This window comes from Macrotis lagotis, chromosome 5 (assembly GCF_037893015.1).
Source record: "Macrotis lagotis isolate mMagLag1 chromosome 5, bilby.v1.9.chrom.fasta, whole genome shotgun sequence".
Taxonomy (NCBI): domain Eukaryota; kingdom Metazoa; phylum Chordata; class Mammalia; order Peramelemorphia; family Peramelidae; genus Macrotis; species Macrotis lagotis.
In genome coordinates this window covers 36,268,885-36,284,293 of record NC_133662.1, presented here as the reverse complement: position 1 = coordinate 36,284,293, position 15,409 = coordinate 36,268,885, and the positions used below count along the sequence as shown (strand labels likewise).

The window sequence follows — 15,409 nt, the reverse complement described above, 5'->3', positions numbered from 1 at the left end:
GGAAAGATGGATTAAAATTGTCTGGAAACTAATCTAATCCTTTTTTTTTTAGATTTTTTGTAAGGCAAATGGGGTTAAGTGGCTTGCCCTAGGTAATTATTAAGTGTCTGAGACCGGATTTGAACCCAGGTACTCCTGACTCCAGGGCTGGTGCTCTATCCACTATGCCACCTAGCCACCCCTGAAACTAATCTAATCCTAAAGAATAAATTAATAATCATCAATAATAAAGAAATAATCCATAATTTCATTAAAAAGAATGACAATGAAACAACATACCAAAATTTACAGGATGCAGTCAAAGTAGTTCTTAGGGGAAATTTTATATCTCCAGACTCTTACATAAACAAAATAGCAGAAGAGCCAATCAATGAACTGGGCATACAACTAAAAAAAAAAAAACACTAGAAAAAAACAAATTTTAAATCCCCAATTAAACATCAAATTTTCACAATTGCATGTTTTTAGCATATTTCAGATAGCTTATGTCTTAGTAAGTGGGTGAGGGAGAAAGAAAGAGAATAAGTAACTCAAAATTTAAAAAAACAAGTATTTAAAATTGTTTTACATGCAATTGAGGGAAAAGAAATATTATTAAAGACAAAAAGAAAGTCTCCATAAAAAAAATGAAATAAGGAAATAGACTTGAAATATCTTTCAAAAAGACAAAGAGTTCTCTGAACTGAGGCAGAGAAAAGGTAGCCCCAGAAGAAAAACTTAAGCTTTAACATCAATATAAAAATGAACAATTTTGAAGTCTTTTATAAATCGATTAAGAATAAAATAAGAACCAAAAGAACAATTTATATAAAAATGCTACAAGGATTTTTAAAACTGTGAAGTCTATAACTGTGATCAATGCAGTAATCATTCATGATTCCAGAGGACCAATGATAAAGCATGAAGCATCTGCTAATAGAGAGGAAACGGATTTAAGGATCAGAATGAGACATATACTTTTTTAAACATAGTCAATGAGGGAAAATGTTTTTGACTACATATTTGTTACAAGGAAGATAAAAAGAAAAAGAAGGAAGGAAGGTGGTAGGAAGGAAAAAAGGAAGGAAGAAAGGAAGGAGGGCAGGAAAGAGAAAGAAACAAACAAACAAAGAAACAAAAGAAAGAAAAGAAAGGAAGAAAGAAAGAAAGAAAGAAAAAGAAAGGAAGGGAAGGAGGGAATGCAGGAAGGAGGGAGGGCAAGAGAGAAAGAAAAAACAGCCCCTGCCCTCAAGAATCTTACATTTTATTGAGGGTAAACACACATATACATATATCCCTGTGTTTATGCATATATGTGCATACCCACAAGTATGTACATATGTATGTATACTATATGTGTAGGTGTTAGATATGAATGCACATACTTATTTAATAAATAAATAGGCCCTACTACTGCCAGCATTTAGACCAGATGGAAGGTAACCTTAGAAAGTCCTTGCAGCTGAGGGGTGACTAGGAAAGGTCTACGAAATATGGCATTTGGACTTATTCTTATAGATAATCAATCGGTGATTCTAAGAAATGGAAGTAAGAGAGAGAGCATTTGTGTCATGGGGAATGGCCAGTACACAGGTCTAGAGATAAAAGACACAGTGTTGTATTTGAAGAGCAGCACGTTGGCCAGATTGGTTGGATTGGAATGAATGGAGAGGAGTAAAGTGTAAAAGTATTGGGAAGATGGGAAGAGGTCAGGGAAGTTTTAAATGCCAAAGAGGTTTTCTATTTGATCCTGGGTGTCATAAAGTATGCTTGGTGACTATTGAGTAGGGGTGTGGCATACTCACATCTATACTTTCGCAACTGTGTATCAGATGGATCAGAATGGGGAGAAGCTTAAATCAGGGAGATCAATTAGAAGACTATTGCAATAACTCAACAAGAATGGTGATTGTATAAGTGGAAAGAAAAGAGATAGATGCTAGATGCTACAAACGTAGAAATAGAAAGGTTGGCAACAGGTTGTGTATGGGGGGGCTGTGATTGAGATTGAAGAGACTAATTCCTGATTTATTTAATTTCCTGTTATTGCATAATTGTCTGCTCTGATGGCAGAGGAACCATTCTATGAATTTATTTTCCATTCAAATCTGTATTCTCATGGAGCTTCATATTGGCTGCTTTCTCCAAATTAAACTATTGTGTTTGGTTAGTTCATAAATTCATCTTTCTGAGAATCCTAAAATTGGCTTGGGCTACAGAACAAGTTCAGAAAATGATTGGATTAAGTCCTGCTTCTTTAAGTGGGAAAAGTCATTTTCAATAGTTTTCTCAATAATACTCACTGACAACTCTGGCAAGAACATACAGGCCCTTCCTTATCCTTAAGAGATAGTCTAGAAAAATGGAAAAACTCAGCTATAACTCAAATGGATTCTCACAGAGAAAAACAGAATGCTGGAAAAAGAGCACTTGATTTGAAGTCTCAGGATCTAGGTTCAAATATTACTTCTTCTATCTATTTTCCTGAATGACCTTGAAAAAAGAATCACTTCCCCACTTCAAGAATCAGTTTCATCCTCTGAATTAGATATAATAAGTTAACAATACATAATGATTTGGGACTTGTTAAACACTTTATAAATATCCCATTTTATCCTCAAAACAACCTTGGGATGTAGGTTGTATTTTAATAGGTTGTGTGTGTGTGTGTGTGTGTGTGTGTGTGTGTGTGTGTATGTCCCCTTTTACAGATGAAGAAACTGAGGCAGACAGTAGTTAAGTGACTTAACCAATGTCACACAGTTAATATCTGAATAGGATTTGAATTCAAGTCTTCTTGACTTCATATGTAGAGTACTATTCACATTTTCTGAGTTTTACCCAAGGATGAATTTAAGGTTATGGGGTAGGGATTGGAGTGAGAGAAGAAGAAACATGACTACATATTTACCAGCAAATATGTGAAGAATATTTCTTTATTTAAGTGTCCAATGGAAACAGAATCTCCATATGAAAAATATGGGGGTTTGCTCTTAGTAGCAGACATCCATACATCGGAGGATATTATACAAATGTAAGGTATTGCTATATGATATGCAAATACAAGTATAGAATTCAAAAAGTATTTGTAAAGTAGTTACCAAGTGTACAATCTTGTGCTAGCTTCTGGATTCACCAAAACTAAATAAAAAAAATAATTCCTGCCCTCAAGTTGCTTATAGTCTACTAGGGACATACAACATTTATGCAGACATTTAAGCATAAGACATGCATATTTACAAACAAAGGAATCACAAAATGCTTTCCATAGAAAGTAAGAACTGAGTTAAGCCTTTGAAGAAGACACGCACACTAAAAGATGAAGGTGGAGATGAATAGTGAGCATCTTCTAAGTTTGTAGGACAAGTATATACAAAGACTTGGAAGAAGGAGATAGAATCATGAGTTTGAGGAATAGCAATTGAGTCAATCTAGATGGAATGTAGAGTGCATATGGGAGAAAAATGTGAAATAAGTCTGGAAAGGCTGGAAGCAAATTGTTAAGAATTTTAAATGCTATGTCAGAGAAGTTTCTCTTTAATCCTGTAGACAACAGGGAATCATTGAAGATTTTTGAGTAGGGGTGTCATGATAAGCCTTGTGAATTAGGAAGATTACTTTGGCAGGTACCAGAAAAATGGGTGGAAATGGGAAAAAGACTGGAAGAGAGATCAGTTTTAAGGCTAATGTACTAGTCTAGGCAAGAGATAAAATGTGACAGTGAATTAGGATAGTAGAAGTGAAGAGAAGAAAATAAATAGGAAAGAAGTTTAAGTGGTAGAATTGATAAAACTTGACAACTGATTAAATATAAGACATGATGGAAAGGCTGAAGACATAAATAATTCTGAGCTTGTGAACCTGGGGTGACTAGATGGTGGTAAACTCAACAAAAAATCAGGAAGATTGGATGGAGTTGTCTCTACAGAGGAAAATGAGTTCCATTTGAATTTAAGATGCCTGTCTAGTAAAAGAAAAAAAGAACCAATTTGTACAAAAATATTTATAGCAGTTCTTTTTGTGGCGGCAAAAAATTGGAAATTGAAGGAATGCCCATCAATTGGAGAATAGAAGAATAAATTATGGCATATGATTGTGATGGAATACTGTTGTGCTATTTAAAAAAATGATTTATAGAAAGATTTACATGAATTGATACAAAGTGAAATTAATAGAACCAGGGGAATTATGTATAACAATCATATTGTATGATGATCAACTGAAAGATCTAGTTATTCTCATCAATACATTGATCCAAGACAATTCCAAAGAATTCATGATGAAAGATGCTATACAAATCTATAGAAAGAACTAATGGAGTCTCAATGTACACTGAAGTATGCTTTAAAATTTTTTTTAATTTTTCTTGGGATTAATTAGCTTTCTTTTTCAATAGGGAAAATGTTTTGAATGACTCAAAAACAAAAGTTTAAAACTGTTTTTACATGTAATTTGAAATACATACATATATATGTATATATATATATATATATATACATATATATATATATATATATTCCACCAATAAAATGATGGAGAAAATGTTTAGGGGGTGGTTAGGTGGCACAGTGGATAGAGCACCAGTCCTGGAGTCAGGAGTACTTGAGTTCAAACCCAGCCTCAGACACTAATTACCTAGCTGTGTGGCCTTGAGCAAGCCACTTAACCCCATTGCCTTGCAAAAAAATTAAAAAAAAAGAAAATGTTTAAAATATGTGCTAAACTTTTTTTTAAAAAAAGATGTCCATCTAAATTGAGAAGTCTAACATACTATTGATGCTGTGGTACTGGAGTCCAAAAGAGAGATTAAGACCGGATATAAAAAGAGGCAAGTCAGTCATCTATCAAGAGATAATACTGAACTCAAAGAATCTAACGGAATCACTTAAAATATTGTGAGGAAAGAGAAGTTCCTTTGGTGGGAACTCAAAGTCAGAGGGTAAAACCAGATGCGAATATATGTTAAAATAATTATATGTTGATGCTCCAATTTTCATATTTCTTCAAAATAAGATGAAGATCAGTAAACCTGCCAAGTACATCTGACTTCACTGAGTGGGTTTGGCAAATCTACCTTAGCCCTGGCACAACAATTAACAAATTTTGGCCTGAACATCCTTTCAGCTTTAGGAGTGGTGGGACTGACTTAAGCTAATAAAATGTTAAGTTTTTATTGATGGAGTAGTGTGTTAATAACAGCATGTTAAAACTAGTCAAAAGAACTTGTTGACATCTGAGCTGTTCTACTGCAAATCAGAACTCCATAGACCTTGACTTTTTGTCCCAGTCACTCATTTCTGAAATCAATAATTCAATTGGTTTCAAAGTATTCATTCAGTCAAAAATTCATTCACTGTACTTCAATATTTCAAAAAGCCTAGGATTGCATGATCTTGGGTCCTCCTTCCACCAACACATAACACAATATTCCATAGCAGCCAACTTTGGTGTGAAAATCAATGTGCATTATGGAAAATGTGGTAGATCTGGAGATTAGAGACTAGACTAAAATCTCTGCTCTACTGCTTACTATTTGGGTGACCCTGGGCAATACACCAATCAACTAATAAATAAACATTTATTAAATATTTACTATGCCAAGGATCTGAGTTAGCTATTTGGGATACAAAATAAAAGACAGAAATAAAAGACAGAAAGATGGAAGGAAGGAAGGAAGGAAGGAGGGAAGGAAGGAATTTGCTCACATCTAGCAGGGAAGATTTTCATATACACACTTATATACCTATATAAGTATATAGGATATATACATAAAATAAACTGAGGGAGGGGAGCCTCTGGTAGTATCAGGAAATATGGAATGTGGCATTTGAGCTGAGGCACTTTACCTTTTATGGTATTATTTTCTAACCTATGAAATGAAGAAGTTGGGCTTGGTCTCTAAGATTCTTTTCTAGTTTAAATCCTAATACTGTGATGAACTTCAAACTAATTTCAAACCTAAGTAGGTTTTTGTATGATGGCAATGATTGAATAGGACATGCCATAGCGTATTCCATCTATATTTACATTTCTATTTCCATATATATTATGTCCTATCTGTGAGTGTTTTTCAAGCTTCTTTTCTAGGCACTCACTCATCTCTTTTCTCTCTCTCCTCTCTAGGAAACCTCATCGGCTTACCATGGTTTTGACTATCATATTTACGCAGACAACTATATGTGTGTGTGTGTGTGTGTGTGTGTGTGTGTGTGTGTGTGTATACAAAATTCCAGGTTTTCTTTCAAGCTTCGATCTCACTGGGAGTGGCTGGAATGCATTCTCTCCTTACCTCTGCCTCAGAGAGTCTTTTTCTTCCTGTAAGATGTAGTTCAAGCATCATCTTCTGAATGAAGTCTTACCTGATTGTCTTGTGTTTATTTTACATTTATTTGCATTTATTCATTTCATTTACATTCATTCATTTTATATTTGTATTTATTAATTTCCTATTATACTGTGTATAAACATATATATAGTGCATATATATACATATATATATATATATATATATATATATATATATATAGAGAGAGAGAGAGAGAGAGAGAGAGAGAGAGAGAGGATGAATGGATGTTTATGCAGTTTGTGTATGTCCACATGGATATGTCTAGATATGGCTCACTAAAAGGTATGAATAAATATCCCTAGAGTTTTTTCCACCCTACCCTTCTCCAAGAGAAACTTTAATTCCTTTGAGGAGAGTAGAGGAGCAGCTACACAATACACAATAAATAAGATCTCCCACTGGGAGCAAGGTATTTCAGTGAGTGAAGGAGAAAAAGAGTGAGAGAAACACAGAGACAGAGAGAGAGAGAATCTTGTGGCTTAGGGGAAATCCCCCTTAAGTCTCTCTAGTGTAGTATGCTGGGGATAGGGGCATAAAACCTAGGTGCCGGTTCCTCTCTCTATATAGCCTTCTTTCCTAAGTCTTTCTCTTCGAGAACAAATCACCTTTTCTTGAAAATTTTCTTTTGAATAGGCAAAGGGAAAAATTCTTTGACAATCTAAATGACAAAGTACAAATAAAATTATGAGAGCATCTTATGAAAGGGACCTTAGAGATTATCAGGTCAAGATTTGGTCAAATTGAAGGGATCCTTCCTATAACTTTTCAGATAGCTAATCTGGTTGTTTCTAGTACAAGAAAATCCAAGTTTTTTTGGACAGTACACTTTGTTGTAAAACAGCTGTAACTGTTGAAAAGTCCTATATATTAAGCAGAAATATCTCCCTATAACTTTCACCTACGGATCCTAGTTCAGATCTCTGGAGTCATATGTCTAATGTGTCTTCCATTCCATTTGGGCAAACAAAAGGCAGCATAGAAAAATGGTAAAAAACAATGGATCTGGAGTCAAATTTTATATCTATCACATAGACTATTATGATTTATTTGACCCATTGTAAAGTCACAATCTTTCTGGGCCTGAGCTTTTTCTACTATAAAATGAGAAATTTGGATTAGATGACCTCAGAGATATTTTCTATATTTCAAGTTATGATGCAATTAAATGGAAATCATTATCTTCCTCCCAAAATCTGTCCTTATCCTTAAATTTCAAGTTTTTATTTATGGCACTTACCATTCTTCCAGGTTCAAAACTTCAAGAACATTTTACTCTTCTTTTGAACTCACTTCTCACATATTATTAGTTAGCAAGACCTCTCCATATAGCTCTGTTCATACATAATCCAAGTGACCTATGTAGAAGAAAGAATTAATCAGAGGACTTGGGTCCAAATCCTGGCTCTGTCTCTTACTATATGTATGACCTCAGACAAATCAGTTAACACTCTCTAATACCTGGTTTCCTCATCTTAAAAAAAAAATGAAGATTTGGGGTAAGAGTCAATAGTATATGTAAAAATTATCTAGAGGTCTTTCCAATAAGATCAGAGGTAAAAAAAAAAAAGTAAAATTATCCATTGTCATCACTATTTTTTGATAAAGGACTAGAAATGCTAGATATAATTATAAAACAAGAAAAAGACAGAGAGGTAATGGGGCAGCTATGGATAGAGCACTGGCCCTGGAGTTAGTTCAAATGGGACCTCAGACAATAATTACCTAGCTGTGTGACCTTCAGCAAGTCACTTAATCTCATTGCCTTGCAAAAACTAAAAAAAAAAAAAAAGACATAGAGGTAATAGAATTAGGTGAAGAGGAAAGAAATTTAGCACTTTTATAGGTGATGTCCATTTATATATAATTTTTATGTAATTGCTTACATAGAGAATCATCAAGAGACAACTAAAAAAATAACTGAAAGAAACAATAGATTGAGCAAAGTGGAAGGATATAAAATAAATCCACACGAATCACCAGAATTTCTGTCTATTACCAACAATAAATGGTCATAGGATATGAGCACAAATCTCTCAAAGGAAGACAACCAATAGGGGCAGGTAGGTGTTGAAGTGGATAGAGCACCAGCCTTGGAGTCAGGAGTACCTGAGCTCAAATCCGGCTTCAGATACTTAATAATTACCTAGCTCTGTGACCTTGGGCAAGCCACTTAAGCCACTTGCCTTGCAAAAAAGAAAAACCTAAAAAAAAAGGAAGATAACCAATCTGTCTATAACCATATTAAAATGTTGTAGTCAGTAATAATTAGAAAAATACAAATTAAAGCAATTGGGCAGCTCCATCTCATCCCATCAAAATGAGAAGATTGACCAAAAAAAAGAAAATTACAAATTTTTGGAGGAACTATAGGAAAATAGATGTAAGGATACAGAGTTGGATCTGTGAATGGGTAGAACCATTCTGGAAAGCAGCTTGGAGCTACGCCCCTAAAGTTACTAAACCTAAGCCAGTAATAATATCACTAGGCAGCCTATATCCCAAAGTGATCAAAGAAAGGGGGGTGAGAAATATAAATAAAAAATTATATTTTTGAGGTGGCAGACAACTGAAAATAAGGAGATACCCATCAATTGGAGAGAAGTTGAACAAACTAATATATAAAAATAATGTAATATTATGTCATAAGATATGATGGAAAGGGATGATTTCATGGAAAATGTGAAGACTTTTATCAACTGATGCAAAGTGAAGTGGGTAGAACTAGGAGAATAATTTATAATATGTCAACACTATAAAAGCAAAAAAAAATTTAGTATCCTTAAGAACACTGCTTAATATAATAACTAACCAAGATTCTATAAGCCTGTTGATGAAGAATACAACCTACCTTCTGACAGAGAGATAATGAGTTAAATACACTGAATTAGACACCAATCTTTGGATATGCTTGATGTGGGTACTTGTTTTGCTTGACAATACACATATATTATAAGTGGAAATTTTTTTCCTGGGGTAGGGAAGAGGTGGAAGTAAAATTAAAAAAATACATAATAAATTAAAAAATTAAAAGGTTGGATTAGATGACTTCTAAGATACCTTTCAGCTTTAATTCTATGACCCAGTATAATAGACAAATATAAACAGACAATATCAGGAACACATTCTTTCCATTAAGAAAGAGTTATCAGTCTTCACACAGGAAAGCAATGTTACTTATATACTAATAATAGGGCATGTTTTTCCAACAGATGTTAAATATTTCTATACAAATATGTTCCTATATTGTTGTCATTTTTCCTCCCTTCCTCTCAAAAAAGATCAATGACATCTGAAAAGTAATATCTTGACTTGTAAGTGAGGCAGAATTATCCAAAGTCCTCAGTTCATTCTCTTCTCCAAAGTCATCAAAGTCCAGTGGCAAGTCAGTTTAGGAAGACTGGTGATCATTCAACTTAGATCAGTGTATACCATGGAAACAATGTAAAGACTAACAGACTGCCTTCTGTGGGGGGTGGGGGGAGGAAAGCAAGATTAGGGGAAAAATTGTAAAATTCAAAATAAATAAAATCTTTAAAAAAAAAAAAGACTGGTGATCACCCCAGATGAGTGTGTATAATTGTGATGGTAGTGAGTATTTTCTGAAGTTTTAGAACAGCATGATAATCAAGTCAGTTATTTTTATTTTAAGTGTGACACTAAGTAGATGAATAAGACTTTTTCAGTTACAAGAAAAAAGGACAGGGTGTAACCCTGTAAGTCATAAGAGAAAAGAAGGCAGTACATACCTATAACAGATTTGGCTCAAAAAGGACCACACTATTTAATTCCAATCAGTCATCACTGTTCTTGGCCTCTCTGTGGCTTGGGGATCTTTGCCATGACTCAGTGCTTCTCAATATCCCTTTGGCACATGAATAAATATGTACATTTTTCCCTAATACACCTGGAAGTAAAAAAGCACATCTTTATGTATAGGAGAAAGTGGGGGAGGGAAGTTGAACATTGAAAAAAATGCTTGTCTGTAAAAATGAGGAGAGGAAAGAAAGGGTTATAAATGTACATGGTATCCCAAAAGTCAGGTGAAGTTTTAATCTTTCAGAGTTTAAATAATAAATAAGCTATGGTAGCTTAAAGCTCATTAAGATTTTGGGGAAAACATATAACTGAGGATTAATGGCACCTAGTAGACCACATACCTACCTAAGGGTGTGGGTGAGTGCTAAACTGGGGTTCAATTGGAGTGGTACTGGGATATAGATGAATAAAAGCAGTAAAGAGGGACCCCAGAGCATGAAAAAAGAAACCTATCTGTGAGCAAAGTTCAGCTTTTCAGAAGCAGTGGAGGAATATTATTGTAACATGGTACAGTGACTGGGAAAGGATTTCTTGCTCTTGGTGTGTATATGAATCTGTTGACTGTATCCTGATTTCATTAGTCAGTAAAAGAGATGAAAACTGGATCACTAGTGGCAGAGATAGAGAAAAGGGAGTTTGTAGAATCAGATTTTTTTAACAGTCAAATGAGACCTTCAATATCAAGTCAAAAAGTATGATATAGTGGATGTAGTTCGATCTGAAGTGTGAAGAGATTTCAGTTTACAGATCTCATCAGACACTGCCTAGTTGTGTAACCTTGGGCAAGTCACCTCACCCCTTCGAGTCTTGGTTTCCTCATTTGTAAAATGGGAATAATCATACTTTTAACACCTACCTCAAAGCACTGTTGTAAGGAACAAGCATTTTGCAAACCTAAAGGCCAATTATTGTTGTTATTACTTGCCTCTGGGACTCAGAGAGATTAAGTAATTAGCCCAGTATCAATAGTTAGTGGCAAAGCCATGACTAGAATGCAAATGTCTTGCACCAAAATATAAATGTTGAAAAATACTTCCAAAAAAGGATGCTCCAAAATTCATTTACTTTATCAATTTTTCCAAAATAAAGTAGGTTCAATTCTTTTTTCACGTAAGATAATAAATAATGATGATGTAGTGGTAGTGGTAGAAAGGGAAAGCATGCAGAATATTTAGGCAAAGAGTAGTCCAATTTAGCAAGGACTTTAAATGTCAGATAAAGAAATCTAAACTCAGGAAACAATAAATAACTACTAAAGATTTTTTTAGCATAGGCATAACATGACCAAGTAAACTATAAGAATAACAAATGGCATTTTATATAACTTTTCCTTCATACTAGGGAAAGTCAATATTCTCTTTCAAATTACCCTTACCTTCCAATTCCTTGTAACTACTCCTCCCCCTCAGCTTCTTACAGAGATGGTTACAATCATAATCTGGCCATTACCGACAAATGTACCACTTTCACATTTTGAAATGCCTTCATTTGTTATCCTCCACCTCTGCCTTTACCTTATAACACTGAAACCTGGTCTTCATCCTCACCCAGAGGCATCCACACCTCAGTTCTTTTCCAGGCCAAAACTTCTGCACTAGCTATATTCTCCTCCCTCCAACTCTATAATATCTTCTCTCAAATCCTTTGACTCCCGATACTTCCCCTGCCAAACCTCAGTCTTGAGTTACTTCCACCATCTGCTTAGTTTATTCCTGTTAATGTGTTGCCCATTGAAATTAGAGAAAATCATGAAACCAAAATTACTGAGTCTACTACAAATTTGTTACACTTGGACCCTCACTGCAGTAAAGCAATTCTTCTATACCTACCTAATAGATTTACTAACCCCATGAAGTTTTACAAACCTTTTCATCCTCAAACTTCCCATACCTCTTCCACCCCTCTGCTTTCTATGCTCACAACCTTGCCTCATATTTCACTGAAAAAAAAAATTAAGACCATACATTAAGAGTTCCCTCTCTGGGGTGGCTAGGTGGCGTAGTGGATAAAGCACCAGCCCTGGAGTCAGGAGTACCTGGGTTCAAATCCAGTCTCAGACACTTAATAATTACCTAGCTGTGTGGCCTTGGGCAAGCCACTTAACCCCATTTGCCTTGCAAAAAAGAAAAACCTAAAAAAAAAAAAGAGTTCCCTCTCCTCCCCTTCTCTTCAGCTCATATTACACAAATACCTTTCTGCTACAACCTTCATCTTAACCCCTTCAAAGGAGAAGTGGACATTCGCTTTGACAAGGCAAGCCCCACCACACACACAAGTTATTGCATCCTAGCCCTTTACTCTAGCAGATTGCACCCTCTTTTATTCCCACTTTCTCATTAATCTTCATTCAGGGGCAGCTGGGTGGCACAGAATCAGGAGGACCTGAGTTCAAATCCAACCTCAGACACTTGACATTTACTAGATGTATGATGCTGAGCAAGTCACTTTTGCCTCACATTCAAAGCCATCACCAGTCATCCTGATCCATATCTGGCCACTGGACCCAGAAGGCTGTTGAGAAGATGACTTTGTACAGCACCCCTTCATTCACATCCAATTCTTGTGCCTATCAGGGCATCATCTCCCTTCTTCAAGAACAAGGACAAACAACATCACAATCTTCATTCTGTTTCTGTCTACTGACTACTTCCCTATGATCTATAAACAAGTTCATGTCTTCTGTAATCTCAGAAAATTTCTCACTTGACTCATTCATCCCTAATAGCTATCATCCTATATCTCTCTTTCTTTGGGTAAACTCCTTGAAAATGTTGTCTATCTAACCATGTACTAGGGTATAAAAACCAAATAATCAATTGCAGAAAGGCAGAAATAGTGAATACATTTTTTTCAGATCATAATGCAATAAAAATCACACGATATTGGGCCAGGGAGAGATAGATCCAAAACTAATTGGAAACTAAATAACCTCATTTTAAAGAATGAGTGGATCAAATAACAAATTATATAAAGAATTAATTATTTCATCCTAGATAATGACAGTAATGAAAAAAATATCAAAACTTATGGGATACAGCCAAGGCAGCTATCAGGGGATACATTATATCTTTAAATGCTTACATGAATAAATTAGAAAAAGAGGAAATCAATGAACTAAACATGCAACTAAAAAAATTAGAGAAAGAACAAATTAAAACCCCCCTAATTAAATACCAGATTAGAAATTCTAAAATTTAAAGGAGAAATTAACAAAACAAAAGCAAGAGAATATTGAACTATAAATAAAACCAAGAGTTGGTTTTATGAAAAAAACAATAAAATTGATAAACCTCTGGTTAATTTGATTTAAAAAAAGAAAGAAGAAAACCAAATTGCTAGTATCATAAATGGAAAAAGGTGAACTCACCACCAATGAGGAGGAAATTAAAGTGATAATTCGGGATTATTTTTCCCAACTCTATGCCAATAAATTTAACAATCTAAGTAAAATGGACAAATATTTACAAAACTATAAGTTTCCCAGGTTAAATGAAAAGGACATTAAATATCCAAATAACCCTATCTCAGAAAAAAGAAATTCAACAAACCATTATTGAACTCCCTAAGAAAAAATCTCCAAGGCCAGATGGATTCACAAGTGATGTCTATCAAACATTTAAGGAACAATTGATGCCAATTCTATATAAACTCTTTGGAAAAATAGATGAAGACAGAACTTTGCCTAACTCTTTCTATGACACCAATATAGTGCTGATGCCTAAACCAGGAAGAGTTAAAACAGAAAAAGCAAATTATAGATCTATTTTGCCCTGATAAAAATAGATGCAAAAATGTTAAATAAAATCTTAGCAAAACAATTACAAGTTATCACTAAAATAAATACATTATGACCAAGTAGGATTTATCCCAGGAATGTAGGATTGGTTCAATATTTAGAAAACTGTTAGAATAATTAATTATATCAATAAAAAACCCTATCTGAAATCTTATGATCATATTAATAGATGCTGAAAAAGCTTTTGGCAAAATACAGCACCCATTCCTACTAAAAGCACTAGAGAGAGAGTAGGAATAAATGGATTGTTCCTTAGAAAAATAAGCAGTATTTATCTGAAACAATCAACAAGCATTATATTCAATGGGGAGAGGATAGAGGCATTCCCAATAAGATCAGGGGTGAGACAAGGATGCTCATTATCACACTACTATTCAATATTGTATTAGAAATGTTAGCTTCAGCAATAAAAGAAGAAAAAGAAATTAAAGGAATTAGAATTGGGAAGGAAGAGACAAAACTCTCACTCTACAGATGACATGATGGTATACCTAGAGAATACTAAAAAAAATCATCTAAAAAGCTATTTGAAATAATTAGCAACTTTAGCAATTGCAGGATATAAAATAACTCTCATAAATCCTCAACATTTCTATATCTGACTAGCAAGATGCAGCAGAAAGAGCTAGAAAGAGAAATCCCATTCAAAGTAACTTCAGACAATACAAAATACTTGGGAGTCTACCTGCCAAAGCAGACTCAGAAACTTTTGGAAAACAATAACAAAACAATTCTCACACAAATAAAATCAGATTTAAATAACTGGACAAATAACAACTGTTCATGGATAGGACAAGTTAATATAATAAAAATGACAATTCTACCAAAACTAAATTACCTGTTTAGTGCCCTACCAATCAAAATTCCAAAAAAAAAAAAAATACTTTAATGAGTTAGAAAAAAAATGTAAGTAAATCGATATGGAGAAATAAAGTCAAGAATTTCTGGGGATTTAATGAAAAAAAAGTACAAAAGAAAGTGGCTTAGCCCTACCAGATCTAAAATTATATTATAAAGCATTGGTTATCAAAACTGTCTGGTACTGGTGATGAAACAGAGTGATGGATCAGTGGAATAGATTAGGTGCAATAGCAGGAAATGATTATAGTAATCTGCTGTTTGATAAACCCAGAGTCCAGCTATTGGGATAAAAATTCTCTCTTTTATTAAAAAATGTTGGGAAAATTGGAAATTAGTATGGCAGAAACTTGGATTAGACCAACACCTCATACCCTATACCAAGATAAGATCAAAATGGATACAGGATTTTGACATAAAAACAATATTATAAGCAAACTAGGAGATCAAGGAGTAGTTTACCTGTCAGATCTATGGAAAGGGAAGCAGTTTATGACCAAAGAAGAGATAGAGAATATCATTAAAAACAAACTAGATGATTTTGATTACATTAAATTAAAAGGCTTTTGCATAGACAAAACCACTGTAACCAAGATCAAAAGAAATGTAATAAA

General features: G+C 34.2%; 1 long non-coding RNA gene across 1 annotated transcript in view; it reads right to left on the bottom strand.

The window, feature by feature from the left end:
* Positions 1 to 10,219, bottom strand: part of LOC141523768 (uncharacterized) — an 82,815-nt gene extending 72,596 nt beyond the window's left edge. Inside the window, exons 1-2 of the long non-coding RNA XR_012478586.1 lie at positions 10,072 to 10,219; positions 7,563 to 7,680 (exon numbers count right to left, since the gene is read on the bottom strand). This is a non-coding gene — a long non-coding RNA (uncharacterized LOC141523768). The remainder of the gene's footprint in view (positions 1 to 7,562; positions 7,681 to 10,071) is intronic.
* Positions 10,220 to 15,409: the final 5,190 nt, after the last annotated feature.